The 22,961-nt window shown below is 38.9% G+C and overlaps 1 long non-coding RNA gene across 1 annotated transcript in view; it reads right to left on the bottom strand.

Annotated features, from left to right (window-relative positions):
- The window catches only part of LOC309848845, a 39,917-nt gene extending 18,518 nt beyond the window's left edge, over positions 1-21,399 (bottom strand). The window contains exons 1-4 of the long non-coding RNA XR_014303327.1: positions 21,313-21,399; positions 20,391-20,514; positions 14,094-14,185; positions 13,219-13,338 (exon numbers count right to left, since the gene is read on the bottom strand). This is a non-coding gene — a long non-coding RNA (uncharacterized lncRNA). The remainder of the gene's footprint in view (positions 1-13,218; positions 13,339-14,093; positions 14,186-20,390; positions 20,515-21,312) is intronic.
- Positions 21,400-22,961: the final 1,562 nt, after the last annotated feature.

Here is a 22,961-nt window from a genome sequence, read left to right as displayed (position 1 = left end):
TCTAGATTGTAAACACGTAGCTCATCACTCCAAATATGGCTGATCTATTTTCAGATGGGAAGTTCTGTTAGTTCTGAATTTACCTCAATTATACATAAACTTGATGACTACATTTTAAGAAGACATGTTGGAAGAAAAATATGGGGTGCCTGAGAATATACTTTTGGTGGGTGATTTATTTTCCTTATAGAAAATACCTTCCAGAAATAAAGGGTATTTAGAATTAAATCATTTTTCCTAATGTCATAAAATATTTTTAGAGAGGGTAGTGAGGTCCCCTCCCTTTCCACAACCAGCTCCGGCCCCCTTATTTGTACCTTCCTTGGCAGATTTTTAGTTCCCCAAATTCGTCGTGAGCTGTGATCCTGCCCAAGGCGGCTTCAGCTGCATTACAATAATGCTTATATTTCAGGATCAAAGTTTCACTCTAAATAAGTAGGTGGTTGTGCCTATGGCAGAGAATCAGGGACAGCTCCTCAAGAAGGAAGAATAGACGGAAGGATTAGGTAAGGATCCCCGCAGGTTGTACAACATATTTGCCAAAGCCCTGGGAAGATTCCATTTTCTCTAGGCCATGGGCACTGAGGGGCAGCCAAGACAAGGATATCTTCTAAACACTTCAGAATGAAGATGAAGCAAAAAGCTATAGTTCCTACAAACTTAGATTGCTTATAAAATGAATGAATATATTGTTAATAGATCCCTTCAGTGGCCAGCAAAGTCTTCAGGTATCACAGACATCACTCTTGAGAAGTTAAAAATGACAAGAACAAGACATGACCTGAGGATAGCAGGAACATGGTTATAGCCCTGGAGGCTGACCTGGGGTGTCATTAGCGACCCTGCTCAGCACCTGGGGGATAAAATGGATTTGAATGATGTCATATGAGTCATGGCTTGCTGGAATTATGTTTCTTCAAAAAATCTTCAAAATATGAGTTTTAAAAAAGCAACTGGATCTCAGTAAAGCCATTAAAGAAGCAAAAAGTCAACTGGGAACGTCTCCATTCAAGCATACATTTATGGGAATTAATATCATCATCATCATCATCATAAAAATAGCTACCATTTCATAGGCTTTACTATGTACCCAACAGCATGTTAAATATGTTGCATCGGCTATCTTTTTTAATGCTTATTCATAACTCTTTGAAATAGATCTTATTCTCATCTGCATTTCATAGTCCAGACATTAAGTAATGGGCTCAAAATGGCACAGCTAGTATATGGCAGAGTTCAGAGGCAAACTCGGATCTGTCTCATGGCAAAGAGCAAGAGCTCAATCATTATTCTGAATTAGGCAAGAATAGTTTTGTCAAAATTTACAGGTTTATCTACAGGTGAGCTATATTTTGTCTATTACAGGTTATATTGTATTTTACAGGTTAGTTATGATATGTGCTATAGGTAGTTTAATGTATGTTTGTTCACTCCTCTCCTACCATACCTTCTCAGCTGTATTTTTTTCTTACCTCAGTTATTTATTAATGCATTTGCTTCTACTTCAGAGTCCTTTTTAAATCCTAACAGTATAAACAAGTAAATGAAACAAACAAGTAACCTTATTTATAAGTGTTGCTTTAAAGTCCAAAGATCTGACAAATTAAAAAAAAAAAAAGGAATAAATATACTCACTGCCAAGGGCAAAACTACCTCTGAGCATTATGCCTTGAGTACTTCACAGCATATTCTACATTTCAATATTGAGTAAAGATAGGAAGTAGAGACTATAGCATACCTAAAATGGTATTAGCAATGACAGTTATTACCACAATGGCATCGAATCCTCCATTTTGAAATTCTGAAGGTGTTGTGTAGAGCCATCTCTGTGAAAGCTCTTCAGTCAGCAAAAGTGATTAAGACCTTTACTATACATCTTATTCATAAGCACCCCTGAGAACAGAGTGCCCACTCACAGTGATGAGTTAGTGGGTCAACCTGAATCATAAGAAAGAATGAACCTGACTGAATCACCCATTCCACTTCCTGGAGCACCTGGTTTTTCTTGGACCACTGCCTTTCACAAACCGCCTCAGCCAAGGTCTCTTTAGCTTATGAAATCTGATAAGGTCACAATCGGAGGAAGTGTGGTAGTGAGATCCACTGCAGTGCTCGTGCAAGCGTTGGGAAACCCATCACCATCTGAAACCAATGCACGTATGTTTTCTGAAGTACAGCACTCTACAGTTTCCAGTCATCTCGACAAAACCTTCTAGCGTGGCCCTGGAAAGCATGGAAGAAACAGAGCTGTTACATTTCAAAATGATCGAGGCACAAAGTCTCTGATAAGGGCGGCTGCTGACCTCATGAGTCATCTAACACCCAGTTGTGGCGTGAGAATTATCCTTCTTGCTGGACAGCCTGAGAGGCGCCCAGCACCTCCTTCTCCCAAGTCTCTACTTGGTCTTCTCACTTCCACCCTCCAGGACGAGTGAGTGGGCTCTCACATGTATGAACTGGAAAAGAGTCACTTGTGTGAAAATAGTTTTAAATCGTATTTTTGTTTTAGCTTGAGGAAGGCAAGTAATGAGAGGGAGGCCAGGAGACACGGACTGTTAAAACCCCTGAACGTTGGCATTTGCCTTAGGAACACACCAGGATATGAAACCTCTAGATTCGGATCATTCATATTGGCATGCCGATGGTGAGCCATCTCTCCTGAGTAGATTTACATTAATTCAGCTCACAGGGATGGATCTATAAGTCATTTACGATGAAAAATTTAACTGTCAAAAAGGTTAGATTGATTGAGTTGGCAGATCGATACACTATCTCCCACAGTCCAGCTGTGTGGAAAACCAAATCATCTGAAGTTTGCTTGGTGAACATGGATGGAATCAGAACAGGAGGACTAAGAGAACATCAAGGAACATTCGACATTCAGCCAATAAAGGAGGGTCTTTCCAAATCTCCCCTGATGATTTTGGCCTCTGTGACTTGGCCATTTCTCAGCTTCTATAGTGGGTGAGCCTTATCATATGTGTTGAGGCTTTCTCCAAGACAGGATAGGAAGCAAATGCCTAAATTTCTGCATACTGAATTATAAAGTTAGAACCACATTCTAGCTCTCCTTTCTGATATTCCTTCCTCAATTCACCTCGATTCAAGTGTCAATTGTTCCCAAACTCTTCTTCTACCATATTTAGATGGCTCATTGTATTCACTGTGTAAGAGTTTTCTAGCTTTAATTAATTAATTAATTAATTAATTAATTTTTTAAAGGTTAACCTTAAAAAAAATAATAAAATAACAGCAACCTTATTTCCCAGTTCTTGGGGGACACCTCACCATCATCTCCAGATATAGACATGAGCCTTTAATTTCAATATAAGGTCTGTCATCTGACAACTACCAAAAAGTGACTAAACTGTGCCTGTCTCAGACATATTTGTCCACACTATTGTATATATGATAACAGGAATTGTGTTCAGATACACACCACACACACACACACACACACACACACATACACACGATAGTTACAAATTTACACACAAACGAAAAGTTTTGAATATATCCTTTGCTACTCAAGGTAACCCAATCCATAAGGCTAAGAAAAGTGAATGCTGACCAGAACCTTCCAAAGTGGTCATAAGGTTTTGGCTACTATAACTTACAAGGTATCAGACATTGTAACTCTGCTTCAAAACAGAGATTGCCAAAATTTTTGCTCAGGAATAACGACTATATTGCTAAATGGGTCATGCCTGGTTGTTCTGTCTACTTCTCTTCCTGCTTTGTGGACACATTCTTATTAATGCAATCATGGCATTTAAGTACTAGATGAGACCAAAAGAAATTCTAGTTAAGCCTTCTGCTTCAACCTAACACCACACAAGATTACCTAGGGCTTACCTTTTCAATTCTTAAAGATTTCCTGAAGCAAAGACCCACAATTTTCCTCCCTCGTAAGTTCTAGAGTTTAATCAAGAAGTTCTTTATGGTGTGTAAACATAAGTTTTCTTGTGACAAGTCCATTTCTGTTTCTGATCTCTACTGAAATAGAAAAATAATAACTTGGTTCTTCAAGAAATAGGATTCCATAGACTTGAAAACACTGAAGTTATCCCTAATTGCTTTTTTCCCAGATTAAATTCCTCACAGTCCTTCATTTTTTTCTTCACCTACTCTATTTCCTAACATTTTAATTACCTTTGCTTCTTCCTGGGAGCTTACCAAATTTTGTAGATCCCATGTAAAATACAGAGAGATCCAACCCTGCTTAAAATGGTGTAATAAATCTCTAGTAGCTTCTCCTAATAAATATTTAGGGAAAAAGGGAAATGTTTCTCAAATAAATATTTCATCCCATCTCACATATTAAGTTGTGCCTATCACTTCTAATATGTTGATTTAGGAAGGAAAAGAAACTGTATGCTATCAGTCTTCCTACGGATCTGTCTCTTATTCATCCTCATTTTGGGGTTGCTGATGCTCAGAACTTTTGTCTAATAGTTCTCTCCGCCTTTAGCCTGTTTACCTTTCTCGGTTAGGAATCATCAAAGGCCTACCATTCAACCTAAATTCCAAATTCCTCCAGCGAATCTGAAGCCCCTGCCTGAGCAATTGGTGTTTATTCAAGTTTACAAAAAACACCAAGTCTTTCCTTTATGTACTTCGTGAACATTCCCACAAGCAGCTTCAATAGAGTGAACAGATGATCATTACAAATGAAGGCCTTTCTATTAAAAGTTGAATAGTGATTTTAACAATCAGGTTGAGACAGAACCTTGAAATAAGAAATTGGTAAGCAATGACAAGGAGATGTTTAGGAGAGCCCTCAAAATTACAAGGAAAGTTAGAGAAATGCTCTGTGACCATCACAATCTGGGGGAATTATGGCTCTTTTTCATGAGAATTCTTGTAGAAACAATTGGATGAAGGGAAGGTATTGGGCAATGAGAGATAATATGGAAAAGGTTAAAAAGTAAAATAGAAAATCTTCATCAGTAATTAAGATCCCAGATGCATGTGCTCCTTCGTTCCTTTTGATTGTATTTCCATCCTAAAGGACATGTTAAGAAGATGTGTCGCTCGTGTTTAAGAGCACAGACGCTGAGGGTCAGAAAGTCTGTGTTCCCCTCTCAAGAGTTCTGTGACAAATTTCCGTAAATTTCATCGACCATCCATTCCTTTTTCAAAACCATCTCACAAATACCTATTATATGTCAAACATTTTCGTAAGCTGTTTACAAACATTTAATCTTCATTACAACCCAAGGAGATAGAAAATCTTAAGGAACCCTGTTTTACAGATGGGGACATGGACGCCCAGGGAGATTAAGTAAATTGCCCAAGGCCACACACCTAGAAAATGGCAGACGCAGACTCTGAGCCCAGGGGGCCTGGGTTCAGGGTCCTTTGTTCACCACTCCTACCAAGGTTGCCTTTAGAATTAACGGAAACAACTTTCAATTCTTCATCAAATAGCAAATACTCAATAAACGGCAGAGTTTCTGTGTTTGCAGGTGCGTGCGGTGATAGTAACCGTAATTGAGTTTCTAAAGTTGCGGATTAAGAGGATTTCCAAGGGTGTGGGAGGAAGCGGTATTGTTGATCAGTAGGTGGAGCTCTTTCCTCTGATTATGCATTTACCCTCCCCTCCCCAGTCCCACCCCACCCCACCCTACCACCACCACCACTACCCCGCCACGCCCCTCCCCCACCACTGTGCTGTCCCGTATTCAGGTAATGCCAGATGTATCAGATACTAAACTGAGACTCCATCCATGCCCCATCATAAAAATTTCATAGAAAGTCTATAATAATATTTAAAATGTGTGTCTTTTATCAAACTACATTTGTAAAGAATCTATGGAGAGTCTAACAACGCTCATTTTAGTGCCTCTATTCAGTTGAGTAAAGTCAATTTTCCTTGCCGTGTGAAGCAGTGTTGAGAATAACAGATAAAAGACACTTTACCGTGTCTATAAGGCTATCAAAATACTCAGCTTACATAATCATAGCACTTAATACTTCACTCAGTTCAAATTATGTTTACATTAATTAACAACAACTTTGAGTAAATTGGTTCCGGGATAATTATACCCATTTAGCAGACTAGAATAGTGAGCCCAGAGACATTCGATGAAGTTAAATGAATCAGGAGAAAATTATTACTGGGACGTAGGATTTTGGGATCTTTCTCTAGTGCTTTCACCACTATAAAATGTTGGCTATGATTGAAGTTCTGGTAGTTTCCTCCTGTGCTAAATGGAAACCACATGTGGCAATACGAACACTGAGTTTGAATCCTATTTTCTGCCAGTTGTCAGCTATGTGAGGTTGGGCAGAGTATTAACTCCCTCTCCTTTGGTTTTGGTAAATGGGGATACTGATTGGATAAACCTCGTAAAAGAAAATGCCATGATCAAGATAAAGCATTTAGAGTCATCCCCAGGTCTTAAAGAGCCTGTGACAATTGTGCAGCATTACTGTTAGCTACTTTCCCATTCCTCCTTTTCTTGCTCTCTTCGTCCCACAAACACTTGTGGAGAACCTGTGTAGACCTAGGTGCTCCATAAGACGCTGAAGGAGACGCTAAAAATGTGAGACCCAGAATTATAAGTCAGGCTTTTCGTTACCAGCTATGTTAGCAGCAATAGAAAAGCCACGGCCATCAGGGAGTTCAGGGAGCAGAGAATCTACTGTCACTGACATGTTTGTGTTCTATTTTCCCCAATGGAAGTAACCATTCATTCATTCCACAAATGTTGATGGAGCACATACTCTGTTCAGTACACAGTGCTAAATGCTAAGGAATTTAAAAATAAAGGTGTATGGATTTCACCCCCAAAGAATTGAAATTTCACTTGAGAAACAAGAACTATACTAACTAAGTGATAGAAGGCGAAGAACACGTGCCACAAAGAGGGGCAAAATTCTTTTATAGTTCATTCATATAGTTAGTAAGACAATCATTTAGCATTTATTGGAGACAAACAGTTTATGTAATACAATCTTATTTTTTAAACTTTATATGATTATAAAAGATTATCTAGAAAGAGAAACTGGGTGAGGGGGAGGAGATGTGTTTTTCTTTCTTTCTTTTCTTTGTATTGTATTCTAATCAAATATTTTAATTAGAAAAGGGTTTATTGGAGGGAAAAAAAAGTATTAAGTACCTCCCAGCTTTTTGTGAGAAAAATCAAGTATCCTCCAGGCAGGAAAATTTAGTGAAAATAAATGAATGGGGCAGCCAGGAGACTTTGCTTGACCTTGAACAATTGACTCCATTTCTTAATAACTTCAGTTTGTTGTCTATAAAATGAGGATAATAACTGCATTGCTCTGATCACAAGAGTGTTAAAAAGGAGAGAAACAGGGAGAAACAGTCAGTAGGAAAGTTCTTTAGATTGTACTGAAAGTGGGCAATGGAATAAACCAAAGTTACGGGATGGATAATGTGTACAAATGAGATAAGACTTTCATTACTGGTAAAACAGAAGTAATGACTCTATATTAGTACATATTCCACGTCAGTACCTTATGGTGAAAACTGCTCAGAATCGGCCCCTTGGATTCATATTTCTGGGTCCTCTCAGCACCTGGGGCCATGCTTTGCATACGATAGAAGGGCTTTTAGAAATTATAGTAATATTCAGGAGATTTGGCAAATAAATTTTTAAATTTTTGTTATAGAGAATTAAATTGAGTTTTATCATTTCAATAGATGCAGAAGAAGCATTTGAGGAAGTAGGTCTAGAGGGAACATACCTCAACATATTAAAGGCCTTATATGAAAAACCTACAGCAAAAATAATATTCAATGGGAAAAAACTTAGAGCTTTTCCCTTAAAGTTAGGAACAAGACAAGGATGTCTACTCTTGCTATTTTTATTCAACTGCAAGTCCCAGCCACAGATGTTAGACAACATAAAGAAATACAAGGCATCCAAATTGGTAACAAATAAGAAAAACTCCCACTGTTTGCAGATGACATGGTACTATATATAAAAAACCCTAAAAACTCCACCAAAAAACTACTGAAACTCATACATTAATTCAGAAAAGTTGCAGTTATCCAAAATCAATAGGAAAGTTGTCCAAAATCAAGGGACAGAAATCTGTTGAATTCCTCCTAAACACTAACCATGAAGCATCAGAACATGAAATTAAGAGGAGCACTCGGATGGCTCTGTTGGTAAAGCATATGATTCTTGATCTCTTGGGATTGTGAGTTCAGCCGCATGTTGGGTGTAGAGATTACTTTAAATAAAAAATCTGTTTTTTTTAAAGTGAAATTAAGAGAACAATCCTATTTATTTACTATTATTGTACCAAAAATAGTAAAGTACCTAGGAACAATTTAACCAAAGCAGTGAAAGACTTGTACTCTAAAAACTATAAAACACTGAAGAAATTGAAGACACACAAACAAAAGGTTTGTGCTCATTGATTGCGTATAAATGTTATTAAAATGTCCATACTACCCAAAGCAATCTACAGATTGAATACAATCCCATCAAAATACCAACAGCATTTTTCACAGAACTAGAACAAACAATCTTAAAATTTGTGTGGAAACACAAAAGAACTTGCATACCAAAGCAAACTTAAAAAAGAAAAACAAAGCTGGAGGCAACCCAATTCCTGAATTCAAGTTATATTACAAAGCTCTAGTAATCAGAACAGTATGGTACTAGCACAAAAATAGATACTATTCTAGTCTGAAATAGAACAGAAAACACAGAAATAAACCCACAATTATATGATCAATGAATATTCGACAACGGAGAAATGAATATTTAGTGGGGAAAAGAAAGTCTCTTCAACAAGTGGTGTCAGGAAAAGTAGACAGACACATGCAAAAGAATGAAACTGGAACACTTTCTTAAGCCATCCACAAAAATAAACTCAAAATGGATAAAAGGTCTAAATATCAGACCTGAAACCATAAAAATTCTAGAAGAGAGCACATACAGTAATCTTTCTGACCTAAGCCACTATAACATTTCTCTAGATATATCTCCTGAGGCAAAGGAAATAAACGCAAAAATAAACTATTGGGACTATATAAAAAAAAAAAAAAAGTTTCTGACCCACAAAGAAAACAACCAACAAAACTAAAAGGCACCCTACTGAGTGGAAGAAGATATTTGCAAGTGACATATCTGGTGAAGGGTTTGTATCCAACATATATAAAGTACTTATAGAACGCAACACCAAAAAACAAAAACTCAAATTAAAAAATGGGCAGAAGATGTGAACAGACATTTCCCCAAGGAAGACATACAGATAGCCAACACACTCGCAAAAAGATGCTCAACATCACTCATCATCAGAGAAATGCAAATCAAAAGCGCAATGTGCAATTGATGGCTAAAACCAAAAACACAAGCAAAAACAAATGTCGGAGAGGATGTGGAGAAAAAGGAGCCCCCTTGCACTGCTGGTGGGAATGCAAACTGGTGTAGCCACTGTGGAAAACAATGGGAAGTTTCCTCAAAATATTGAAACTAGAACTACACTATGACCCAGTCATTGCACTACTGAGTGTTTACCCAAAAAATACCAAAACACTAATTCAGAGGGATACAGGCATCCCTATGTTTATTGAAACATTATTTCCCATAATAAACTATGGAAGCAGCCCAACTGTCCACTGATAGATGAATGGATAAAGTAGTAGTTGTGTGGATAGATAGATAGATAGATAGATAGATAGATAGCTATTGTTCAGAATGAAATTTTGCCATTCAGAATAGCATGCGTGGATTTAGACAGAGTAATGTTAAGCATAATATGTTAGAGAAAGACAAATACCATGGGATTTCACTCATATATGGATTTTAATAAAACAAATGAGCAAAGGAAAGAAGAAAGAAAAAAAAAAAACAAGAATAGACTCTTATCTATAGAGAACAAACTGATGGCTACCAGAGGGGAGGTGAGTGAAGGATGGTGGGGATTAAAGAATATACTTACACAGTGTAAATATATAAGCATATATTTACAAAGTATAAAGAATATACTTATTAAAAAGAAAAGTACACTTATCTTGATGAGCACTGTGTGGTTTATAGATTTACTGAATTACTATATTGTGATATACACCTGGATTTATTACAATGCTATTTGTTAATTATACTGGAATTCAAATATAAATAAATAAATAAATAATTTTAGCTATCTTCCCCCAAAAAGTAAATTTGAGTTTTATTCCGGTTTGAAATAGTCTAGTTACCGATTATTGATTGTATTTCTATATCTGAGTATTTACCGGTGTTACATTTCTCCATTTTTTTTTTTCCAACTACAGAACACAGTATATTGAAAAGCATATGATTCTAAATAGTCACAATTTTAAAAGGCAAAATCAGTGGCTTGAAAACTAATCTTGATTTCACTCTGATTCTCTTTTCCCTCCTACAGTATAATTTTTAACCAGCCTGGTGCTTGGCACATAGCTGAAAACTCCTTACCTGTGTGTCGAACTGGCCTGAATTTGAACCTGAAATCAGATTTTCAGTTACTAGTTATATTACCATATATTATATGAGGCTAATAATTCAAGCCATGTATTTAATTTGAAAAGGTGTCATGGGGACTCCATTTCAGCCACTGTTAAACACTGTGGTATTTTCACATAGTGGGAAATGTTAACAGCAAAGTGTGATAGCCACCATTCAAACTTTGCCTCTGGGTTTCCCTATCAATCAGCTCTAGGGAAGAATAAAGTAAAATGTGCACAGTCTCAACTTTCCCATCTCAGTGTTCTCTTTCTGATCATTTTACATACAAACCCAGAATATTTTTCTATAGACCCCTTGTCTCTTTCACATTGAAGTTAAGAGCCTAGACAAAGAAAGAGAGGTAAGAACATTAAAGAGGGAAAATCTATAAAAACAAGCATATGTACTTGTAAAATACAGGAATAAAAGAGAGATGATTGATCTATTTCTTTAAAGGGTTGGAAATCCTTTGCTTCTTATGCTAAATATCATTGCTAGCCCTTTAAAAAGTAGGTTAAAAAGAGCAGCATGTTAAAGTTTCCCAGCTTTCCTAACAAAACAGAGCATTTGACTAAAGCAGAAGATGCTGATTTCTTGAGTGATTTACTTAGGAAACCCAAACTGTCTTGGAGGGATCTCTTGAAGTTGCTTGAGGTGTCAGTGGAGAACTGGGCATATCGGGGTTGGGGGGGGGGGGGGACACATTAGGCCTGCCAGTATGAGCTGATGTCCCTGGTCACCCAGCGGTCTGGATCTCCAAAGGAACAGAGAAACTCGTTTCTGGTTCTTATCTTATTCATATTCAATTCACAGTGCAAATTCCACTTACAACCTTTCAAAGACCCTAGTATACACAGAGAAATAAACAGAGTAATGGGGAGCTCTGTGGTTAATTTCCTATACAAATAACAGCAGGGAATCATTTTCCTATGGTGAGCTCATGTGTGTTAAGGAAACAAAATGTAAAGGCAGCAGAATAAATATCAATGATAGTAAGTCCAGAGGTGGAGTGTGATCCAGCCTCTTTGGTCTGCTCTGTCCGCAATGAAAGCTGAGGATACAGCAAGAGCATTAGAGGACTTAGTAACTGTGACACAAGGGAAGGCTTTGATCACTCCCCTCGGCACTCCACGCCCACCCCCAACCCCCACCTTTCCCATCTCAGTAAGAGAAGCAGTCTCCTTCCCCAACTCACGGATCTCTGAAGATTGCGCAAGTTCTTTAACAGCTTCCCTTAAAAAAAACCATACAATTAGAAAACGCCATATTGCAAGATTTCTTTGCCATGGGTTCTTTCATTTTACAATTATTTTCTTTTTCGAAAAAAATAGGCGAAATAATCCAAAGTGTGGAACTGTGTGACGGCTTCTACAGAAGGAAGGCTATGTAAAATAAAAGAGAAGGCCATCTTGAAAACTCACTCGAGCAGTCTTCTGTTTTATTTGGCAATCTCCATTTAGTTAAAGAATTAGGGTTGTGGAATGGGATGATGGATACTTAAAACACCTAGGAATGCTAGAAATTCTTAATTACTGAGAATGGGTAAGAATCAATGTGTTGCTTTACTTAGATGTTCTTGTTCAAACCACAAGTGTCATCATTTTACCAGTGACTGCCAATTTTCATTATAAACAAAAATATAAAAACTTCCTTGAAGGAGATAGTTCAATCTTTGAAAATTTAGCAAGCACTTTGATACCTTTAGTACCTGTGACTTTATGATCAATAATAGTTATAATTTTCTGAATTCACAGATTTGGAAGTTATCAAATAAACGGGTAGAATTTTAATTATTATTGACCTAATGATAAGCCCTGGACTTAAAAAACAAACAAAAAAAATCCTTGATATTAACTCATTTATTTTTCATTTGTCTTTAGTAAAAGAGGATTTCAGAAAAATCAAGATGAAATTATATTGGTGATTTGGGTTACTGAGATCTTGACTATTGATTAAATTCCGATTCCAAAGGAGCAAAAGCAGAGGAAACAGATTCCAGTTTTTGGTCCGTAACTCACCGCACAACAGTAATTCCCTTAAACTCCCTGAATATCAGATTCCCTCACCAATTAAAAGAGGAAGGTCAACAAAAGTGATCTCCTTACAATTTTCAAATGCTATGATTTTATGATCGTTAGGATGCAGAAAGATAATAGTGAACATTTTTTTTTCTTTAATGGAATTAGTGGGAACGTGGATCAATTAAGGTTAGGAACCTAGATTGTAGTTATCAATACCACTGACTAGCTGAGTGAGCCAAATTAAACCCTTTTTGAAACAGGAAGGAGTATAAAGAAATTAAATTAAAGCTGAATAATTTCATGCAACTCCCTTACTAAGCTTTCTGGATCTCACTGTTCTTGTCTGAAATACGAAAGTGATTGACTAGATAAACTCTGGAAGCTTCTAGCTCTAAATTTCAATGTCTCTGTAACATTGTTACAAAAATGTTTTGACCATTTCTATTTTCTAGATTTGCTCTATCCTAATGGTGGTTAAATCATCATTTTCTATACCAATCACTGTAAAGACCAGTTAATTACCAGGAAATCACTTCTGATCTATTTATCACTCTTCAAAATAATGAGTATGGTCCAGGCGTTCATTGCTAGGATAGCCAAATCTCGTTGATGAACCATTTCATTCATTTATATTCATTGAGTTTCATTCAGTAAATAGGCATTGAGTGTCTCTGCCTTCTTAAGTGATGACTAAGTCTTTTGACTAAAACATTCCACTTCTTTAAAAAAACAAAACCACTTACCTTCCCTGTGCTGCTTTAACCATAAAATTGTGACCACGGATACTTCCCTCCATTATAAGGGCTCTGATGACTCATGACATTTGCAAGGTGCACTGAGGTCCTTCATGGAAGGCACTCCATCTGTTGCAGAGTGTAATTAACATTATGAGTTTACCAAAGAAACATAAGAGTCATTGTTAAAGAGCATCGTGGGGGCTGTCTTGTCCTTTAGTCATAAGACACCTCTGATGTGGAGGAAGGTAATAATTTATAATAGCTCCTAAAAGTAACTTGGACATGAAAAGAGGTAGTTGTTTTTAAACTCAACACAGTCTTTTTATTAATTAGAGGAGCAGCCATGGCAATGTATTCAACATGTTTTATTTTTGAACTAATAAGAAAAACAATTAAGTACCATGCTCTGGAGGACATGTTGGCGTCTACGAATGCCAAAGAAGGTAATATAATATTCATATGGATTAAGCAAGCTATTCTTTAGGGAGTTCAGTGGCTACAGAGCTGGGAAATTCTGGTTCCTTTGATCAAGAGTGGAGAGATGCTGCCTCTACCATCTTTTATATGTGCTTTCATTCTGCAACACACGGAAGCAATGTCAAGAGAAAGGGTATCTATTTCAGGACTCTAGATTGCTTGGCAATGCTAAGTGAAAGGTTTCCCTGATCTCAGCACCTCCTCCAGGAGGCAGGAAAGGCTCTGGGGAAGTCTCAGGGATCCAGAGAATGGTTCTCAAGCAGTTCCTTCTGATAAGCCTAAAGCACCATGCACATTTAGGTCCTAACTGAAGATTCTTGGTGATGCTGCTGCTGAACATGGTGTTACTGATGGGGGTATGTGATTATTTTGACGGCTTGGGGACGAGAGCTAATTGTACTCACCATGAAACACAGTTGACAATTCAGTATCTCTCACCTTCAATAAAAGAGGGAGGGGAAAGAAGAAAGAAAATTTCTGGTCTTATCCAGAGACTCTAGAGACAGAAATAGATGAAAAGAATTCATTGATAAGCTTTCTGAGAACTTAATTAAATTAATATTTATCTATGTATTGTTCAAAAGCAGAACTTGAAGTAATAAGATGAAAGTAATAATAGAATGAGAATAAAATGTTATACATGTCCTTTTGGTATTTGGCATGTTTCTGGCATTGTTCTATGCTGCTATTAAAAGAATATGATTCTACTTTTCATAAATTTAAACCATTGAAAGGTTTGAGGCTGGGAAGGAAGGGTGAACAGTTAAAGCACAGGAGATTTTTTAGGGTGGGCAGACTATTCTGTATCATACTGTGATAGTGTACACACGGCATTATGTATTTGTCAAAACCCATAGAACTGGATAATGCAAAGACTGAACCCCAATGTAAACTACGACCTTTAATTAATAATGATATTCCAGTATTGGTTCATCACTCGTAAAAATGTGCCACACTAACACAAAATGTTAATAAAGGGAAAACCGTGGAGGTAGAGGAGAGATTAGTTAATGTACTTCCTGCTCAATTTTTCTGGAAACCTAAAATTGCTTTTAAAAATAAAGCCTATTCATTTAAAGACATTTAAATCATCGCCTAGTCTAAAAAAGAAGGGAAAGCTTTTATGTTGCTATAAACAAATTCAGTTTAAACAAAAGGAAGTCAAGGAGGTTATATTTTTGAAAATACCGATGACCTCCCCTTATTACAAAACAACACATCAAAGCCAAGCTTGACTGTAACTACCCCTTTAACCTGCAGGTATACTTATCATGTTCAAAAGAAGCAATATTAACACGGAGTTTTTAGTTTATTTTGAACTAGAAAAATGAACTGAAGTACCGATTTTTAAAGTAAAGATCAGTGGTGATCGCTATGAAAACTATGCCTGTATTCCTCAATCCAGAACCAAAGATAAAATATTTCATATCATATAAGACTACAGTATTTTTGACCAGTGTAGATAACACATAAACAGGGAGGCAGCTAGATCACACAGTCAGCTGAATTCTATGTTCTCAATTCTTGGTACTTCCTATTCTGGGAATCTCATAAACCCAGATTCAAATGTCATGGGAAAGTGGAAGTGAATACACTGTTCTTTATGGTAAGTCATCTGGAATCAAATGGTTATGATATAGTAATAATATTTCATATTTGTGCAATGTCTTTATGTCCTGAGTCATCTCACTAATGGGTAGTCAGTTAAGTCATAAAACACAATGGTAGCTACAAGGAACAATTGTGTTAAAGTTTTGAGGATTATCAGGATCCAATCTTACAAACTCCATTAGGACTAAAACTATAGTTGAAGAAACACTCTCATGGTCCTACTTTAGATAGCATTGTCTTTTGAGGCTGCAGGGTAATATTGCAGTAATCTATCAAGATCATTGCGGTGTGGCTAACTCAGGAAAAGTCTTAAAATAGGTAAAATTGACTTTGGAATACCTTCAGGGATAACTAATTTCCTTTATTCTCAGAAACAGGTTCTTAGTACCCCCAACTAACCAGGGATTTTTTTTCCATCCTGCCCCTAAAACATTTGCTGCTCCTTGCCTCACCCCATTGTTTAAAGGACAGGGCCTAACCCATGGTGGCCCGTATAGTCCTACTCTCCTCATTCGTGTTCCTGCTGCTCCTCCAATATCATCCATTGGCTTACTCATTCTTCACTGACTCCATTTTTTTTTTTCTTACACTCATTCACTTCATCACTTATACATTCCATGTTGAGTGCCTATTATTAAACTAGATACAGGGTTAGGGCTCCATAATATTGCAGATGATAAGAGAGATGTGGTCACTCTACTCATGGAGTTTATGAGTCTATCTAGATGGACAAACTTTAAACACGTATGACTCGAATGAATATTTAATTATAAAACTGAGAAGCACTATATAGGAAAATGCCAAGTTTTGAGAATGTGTAAAAAATAGAGCAACTTAACCTGAAGATGTCAGAAGATGTCTGAGTAAGAGTTGGCCAGGAGAAGTTTGAGGCTGTGATGTTTTTTATTTGGCCTAGCCTACCATCAACATGCTGAAACCTGCCAGTCTTGCATTTCCACTTTGGGACAAAGCTCCCTATTCCTTTTGAAATGCAATGAGCTAATCTGATTCACCATAGTATTGATATATTGTGGAAAAAACTCTTGAAGACACCTTCAAAAGAACCTCTTCTCTGACTCAACCCCATACGTTTATGTCAAAGGAGATATATCTGCCTCTCTGGTGTCCAAAGACTAGCTATCTCTAACTGAGGCAATGTAAGGTCAATTATGATGAGAAAGCTGATGAATGAGCTAACTTAGACAGAGTGGTTTATGCTGCCTCCTTTAACTTTATCTGGGCTGGACCAGACAGTGAGCCTCAGGTATATGTCACCATGGCCAAGATGGACATCTTGGTGCTTCTCTGGTCTCACAACCTATCCTACCATAGAAAAATAAAAAATAAACCCATCAGTGGTGGTGACCCCTTCTGTCACTTTCTATAGATTTTCACAGAAGGATCTTATAGTTATCTCTTGGCCTTGGGCTACCTAATGAGATAGTCTTTATTGGAGCCATAAGAGCCATAAGAACCCAAATGGTTCCAGCATGATATTGGGCAGTCAGCAAAAAGAACCCACAGGCACAACTGTGAGGTAGTTTAACTCCAATGTGTCCCTACAGTGTCTTATGTCTCTCCCTTATAAACACTCCATATCACAGGCAACTGCCCACTTGGTGATACCTGTTTGGTGAAAGTCTACATTGTTATGTCCCACTTGTCAAAACAATATCAATACTTCTTAATCAAAACTTATCTGTTCTCTGTACCAGAATTTGAAAAACCTACTATCACTATGGTACAATTAGTCATTACATCAATTAAGAAGTCAGCCAGTAAAGTGGTGCCTGGGTGGCTCAGTCAGTTGAGTGTCCACCTCTTGGTTTCTGCTCAGGTCATGATCTCATGGCTCATGGGATCCAGCCCCATGTCAGGCTCTCATGCTCAGCGGGGAGTCTGCTTCTCTCCCTCAGCCTCTCCCCACCACTGTCCTCCCAGCATAAATGAATAAATCTTTTAAAAATCATTTTAAAAAGTCAACCAGTAAAAATATATTGAATGATTGAAGTAGTTGTGTCCCAATATTATTGTACAAAATGCCCTCCCTCTACTTTACACTTTGACTTTTCTTAGCCTCATTTTTTTCTGTGGCTAAAATGAAGGAGTTGGACTTCAAGATGAGCTTTGAACTCCTATAAGCTATTTGATATAAATGGGTTGTAAAAGTGTAATCAAAACATTATTTTTCTCACTGATAGGTTTCTCCTTCCAGGAACTACAATGCTCATAGGTCTACAACTCTTCCCAACTCTGTGTCAGCTAGCAAGGTTTTTAATAATCTGCTTTTTTCCACCATCCTCTTTACTAGAACCTTCTCCCATCATTAGAACTCTGCCCCTTCTCTAAGTTCCTCATATTCTATTTTCCCAGGCCTGAAAGATGTGCATTCTGTCCTTTGCTTTTTCCTTATATTTATGTACTTATAAACATTATTTAGAATTGTTCTGTGACATTATATATGTATATAATACCGTGTGCATTGACTTATTATTTGTTTTTTGGGAGCAACACATTTTCTGATATCATCAATGCTAATGATGTATAGAACTAGTTCATCCACTTAAACTTCTATTTCCAATATATGAGTGTGCCATAAATTAATGATTCATTCATTTACTGAATATACATTTAGGCCATTTTCAATCTTGTGCCTTTACAATAGCGCCACAAGAACAATCTTCTTAAATATTTCTTTGGCCATGTGTAAGAGTTTCTCCCAAGAGTAGATGCCAAAGCATAGAATTCCTGGTCACAGATCATATATATCTACAAATTTACTGGATATTTACAAGTTATATAAATGGCATGGAATTAGTATGCAGAATATAGAAAGAATTCCTAAAAATGTGCAAGAAAAAAATGATTAAATATAAAATGGACAAATGATACAAATAAACAACTGAATAAAGAGAGACCCCACTTGGCCAATAAATATTAGAAATATGTTCAACTCAGCAGTATCCAGGGAAATAAACATTAAAATAAACAAACTCAGAAAGTGGGCCACTATTTCATACACCTCAAAGTGGAAACAATTTTAAAGCCTGGTGGGGGAAAAACAAAGGATACTGGAGCAGGAGTAGCAGAAGTCATCCTGTGGGATGACAATGAATGACTTACACTCTCTGGGCCTTTGTTATTTCACCTGTATAGTGAGGATGATCTCTAAGAATCCTGAAAGCCCTAACATTTCCCTAACTTCTTGCTGTTCAATTAAATATGATTCCACCAACACTGTATTCAGGAGGACATACAGGATACATTATTTGTCTCAGCCAGTGTGTTGGAGCCTGCTAGCATTGATGGACCCTGTTTTGATGCATTCATTTGTTCTCTCTCTCTCTCTCTCTTTTTTTCCCCAAATATTTATTAACTATATAGAACATACTGGACATCTGGCAAGTTGTTGCGCTCCTGGGGCAGGGAAGAGTGAAAACGAGAACCTCTTAAAGAGATCATACACAGAGATCACTGTTACGATGTGCAGGAGTGGAGAGGAGGAATAGGAGATGCTATAACGCAGAGCTAGTAGAAAAGGATTCCCAAACACAGCCCGGTAGAAACAAAACTGGAAGGTTGAGCACATCATCCACATATAAGGAGGAGCAAACATAACCAGGGAGAAGGCAACAATGGGCATGAGGGAAGATGGAGAGGTGAACAGACTGTTTAGAGTGGCCCTTAAGAGGTGAAGAGTGAAGAGGGAAGGCTGTAGGGGAATACAGAGTCCAAGAGTATACCGACGTTGTAAGCTATGTTAGAAGATTTAGCTTCTCTCTCTCTTTTTTTTTAAAAAGATTTATTTATTTATTTGAGAAAGAGAGAGAGAGAGAATGCATGTAAGAGCATCAGGAAGGGCAGAAGGGGAGAGAGGAAAAAAAATCTCAAGTAGCCTTCCCTCCCCACCCCGCCCCCCACGCATGAAACCCACACCCTGGGATTTGATCTCACAACGCTGAGATCATGACCTGAGCCAAGATCAAGCGTTTATGTTTAACTGACTGAGCCACCCAGACGCCCTGAGAAGGTTTAGCTCTCGGGGCACCTGGGTGGCTCAGTGGTTTAAAGCCTCTGCCTTAGGCTCAGGTCACGATCCCAGGGTCCTGGGATCGAGCCCCACATGGGGCTCTTTGCTCTGCCGGGAGTCTGCTTCCTCCTTTCTCTCTGCCTGCCTCTCTGCCTACTTGTGGTCTCTGTCTGTCAAATAAATAAATAAAATCTTTAATAAAAAGAAAAGAAAAAGAAGGTTTAGCTCTTATCCTAAGAGCAAGGGGGAGCCACTGATAGCTTTAAGGCAGGTTTTAAGACTGAGAGATTGAGGTAGAGTTTAGAGGTCAGTCTGAAAGGCTGAGGGAAAGGAACCCAGCTAAGAAGCCACACAGGAAATGGCACAGAGCCCTGGATGCAGAGAGGAGATGGGAGTGAAATGGTTAGATCAAGAGATTTTGGAGAGGTAGAATCAATAGGCCCTGGTTTGATTAAACACGTGAAGGAAGTGAAGAGGAAAAATCAGAAGGACTCTCAGGTTTATGGCTTGAGCAAAATGTGGTAAAGGTGATGTTATTCACTGAGATGCAGGCCACAGGTCACAGGCCAGAAGGGGCTCACCAGGAATGAAGAGCAGCGGTCTACTAATTAGCATATGTGATTCTGAAACCCTACTGAGCAGTGCTGCCTAGAGATTAGGTTTGAAAATTCTTACTATATAGTAGGCAATTGAAACTCTACTGGTAGATAATGTTATCTCCTTAGAACATCTAGATTGAGAAGAAAGAGCAAAGGAGATTGAGAACATGTCAGAGGGGTAGGAGGAAAAACCAGGAGAGTGCTGTCTTAAACACACACATACACACACACACACACACACACGAGACAGAGTGAGCCACAAGTGTCAACAGCCCCTGAGATCCACAGAATTTTCTATTTTTAAATATAGTTACCAATTCTCCTTCAAGGTGGGTCTTAGCAACAATAACCTTTCAGGAAAGTCCCATGATGGATCGTAGACTTAACCCTATCCCAGAGCTGACTTGGAGGGATCAATTCATGACTTCCCTGGGGCATTGGGGTGACTTATGGAGAATTACCTTGCACTTGCTGCAGCCCCCAAGGAGCATCTGCCCGGATAAAAAGTGTCCTTTCTGGCTTTACCACGCTTGTCACTCACACCTGCATGGTCCCAGTGGGGAAGGCAGCCCTCATCAACTTGTTCTGCAGGGACAAATAAGAGTGAACAGAGAGCTACCAGACGATGCTGTAGAGTGAGGTAAGAAAGTGTCCCGCCGATATCAGCGGAAACTCCCCAGACGCAGAACGTGATGGTGCATTTAGGAATGTAGCCAACATGATAAGGAACATCTCCAGTTGTGGGGGGTGGGAGAGGAAGGCAACTGACAAGGACTCGGGGACCTTATTCAGGATGCACGCAGCACAGATCACGCCAGCATTGCTAGCTCTGAGCTCCCCAAAGAAAAGTGAAGCCGAATAAGTGTTCCTCTGCTTCTTTAACCCCTTCCAAACCACCGCATGTTCTCCAGCAGGTGCATTTTATACTGTTCGTCCATCAGCTACTCCCCAACCAAGCACCCCTGCCGCTCTTCAAACAAAGACCTTAACGTCACGGCTCTACTTATTTAAACACCAAAATACAAAACAAAACAAACAAACAAAAATCATGATTCTTTTGCTCGCTGTTTCTTGACTACAAACTGGACAAATCACAGGAGAGAACCCATATGGAAATTTCAAATAATTCTGTCTCAGGGAAGTCAAGAGGGCGGTAGCCTCAGGGAAGGGTGATGAAAAACGTGAGGTTCGCAGGAGGCAGAGACCCCACGTCCTAGAAATCTCTCCCAAGTACTAACAGAGAGAGAGTGGGGGGTGGGGGGGGAACACACCCAATGTCTGTCAAGACCGTGTAACGCCAAGTGTGTATTTCAAAAGGTTAAGAGGAAGCAAAGGGCAGGCAGTGTCTATAGAAATTTTCAGTCGTGTTTTCAAATCACTCACGGGATCGAGGTGCTGAAAGACCTGGAGGCCGGGGATTTATGCATAATCGGATCATTCAAAAACCCAGAAATGGCTGCCAGAGGAAAGTACAATGTTCACTTTTGAAATCACAAAAAAAGCTTTGTTTTCAGCAGGCTGAACTGACTGACGTTGCGTTTCAGTGAGGCATGTTTTGGCTTTGGGTGTCATTATTTAGTTTGGCATCCTCGCCAAGGAAACCTTTTTCTTACTTCGCCTGTTGTTTTCCTTCTGGTGCTACAACTGTGGAAGTCCAGGCAAGATCCCGATGCGGCTGCGTATTTAAGTGCGAACCGGCTCCCTGTTTACCTTTGATTCTGATGAAGGGAGTGGGGGCGCGCGCGGGGTCTTGATTGCTTGCCAGGACTTGTAAAGCCCATAGATGTGTGCCTTGTCTCTTGAATAATCTGGAAAATCAAGTTTAGCTGGTTTGATCAAAGGGTTTGCGAGTCCGTTGAGAACACTTGCATGCAATCACTATGGATCCTGTACACATCCACCCGCCAAAGGCCCCAAAGCTTCGAGCCCCGCCGGAGATAAAGGGTTATGTATGTTGCGCTTGTGAATACCCAAGGCGGGAATTCTCCATTTTACTGTCGCTGGCTGAGGTCTGCACCCGGGAGACACTCAGACAAAGAACATACCCTTAATCTGAGCGACCTAAATCGTGATGGAAAACTTCTCCAAGGCTGCTGCGATCCGCCCATTTCAGTCCGGGATGGAGTGACGGAATGAACGACCCCCTCGCTTCGCGCAGTTCATCCGGAGGCGGGAGGGTCGCTTTAAATAGTTTAGATAGTTTTAAATAGTAACAGTGGAGGGTTTTCTCATGTTTGGGGGGAACCCCTTTTTCATGGGAAGCTTCCAGCTACAACACCTGTGGAGGCAACTTTGATTTGAGATGGGGGAGTGGGGGGGGGGGCGGATAGAAAGGGACCGGTGCGCATTCTTTGTCATACGTCCTCCTTTCGGGCAGGTTGGTCACGTGGGCGAAACTTGAGTACTCTGTCAAGAAGTGATTCCCCAGCTCAGAAAACTGCAGGGCACGGTGTGAGAAAGGGGAACAATGCAAACCAAAAAAAAAAAAAAAAAAAAAAAAAACCACGCGTTGGAACATCTGCATCAGGTCTGTCCGGTGCATGAACCATGCGATTAGGTCTCACCAGTTTATTCCAAGCCCCCATGCTTTGATTTCGATTTAATTCACTTAAAACGAAACAACAAAACAAAACAGCATCATCTCTCTTGGCAAAATTATAGACAACTAACTGCACTTCGGCCAGTGTTTCCCATTTTTTAAATAATCCGGGGCGCCTAGGTAGCTCCGTGGATTAAGCCGCTGCCTTCCGGCTCAGGTCAAGATCTCAGGGTCATGGGATGGAGCCTGGCTTCCTGCTCAGCAGGAAGTCCGTTTCTCTCTCTCTCCCGCAAATAAATAAAATCTTAAAAAAAAAAAAAAGACAGTATTAAATAATCCTCCGCAGAGTGAACCCCTCAATACCCTCGTGTGCGCGGAGTATAGAGGAGAAACATGCAAGAGACAATCCTTTCGACCGATTATGATTTCCTAACATAGACACTGTTTTCCTTACCACCGTGGAGCCTCATGCAACAACTGTTGGGGAAAGCTT

This window comes from Mustela nivalis (genome assembly GCF_964662115.1).
Source record: "Mustela nivalis genome assembly, chromosome: 15".
Classification (NCBI taxonomy): domain Eukaryota; kingdom Metazoa; phylum Chordata; class Mammalia; order Carnivora; family Mustelidae; genus Mustela; species Mustela nivalis.
This window is presented reverse-complemented; position numbering and strand designations above follow the sequence as displayed.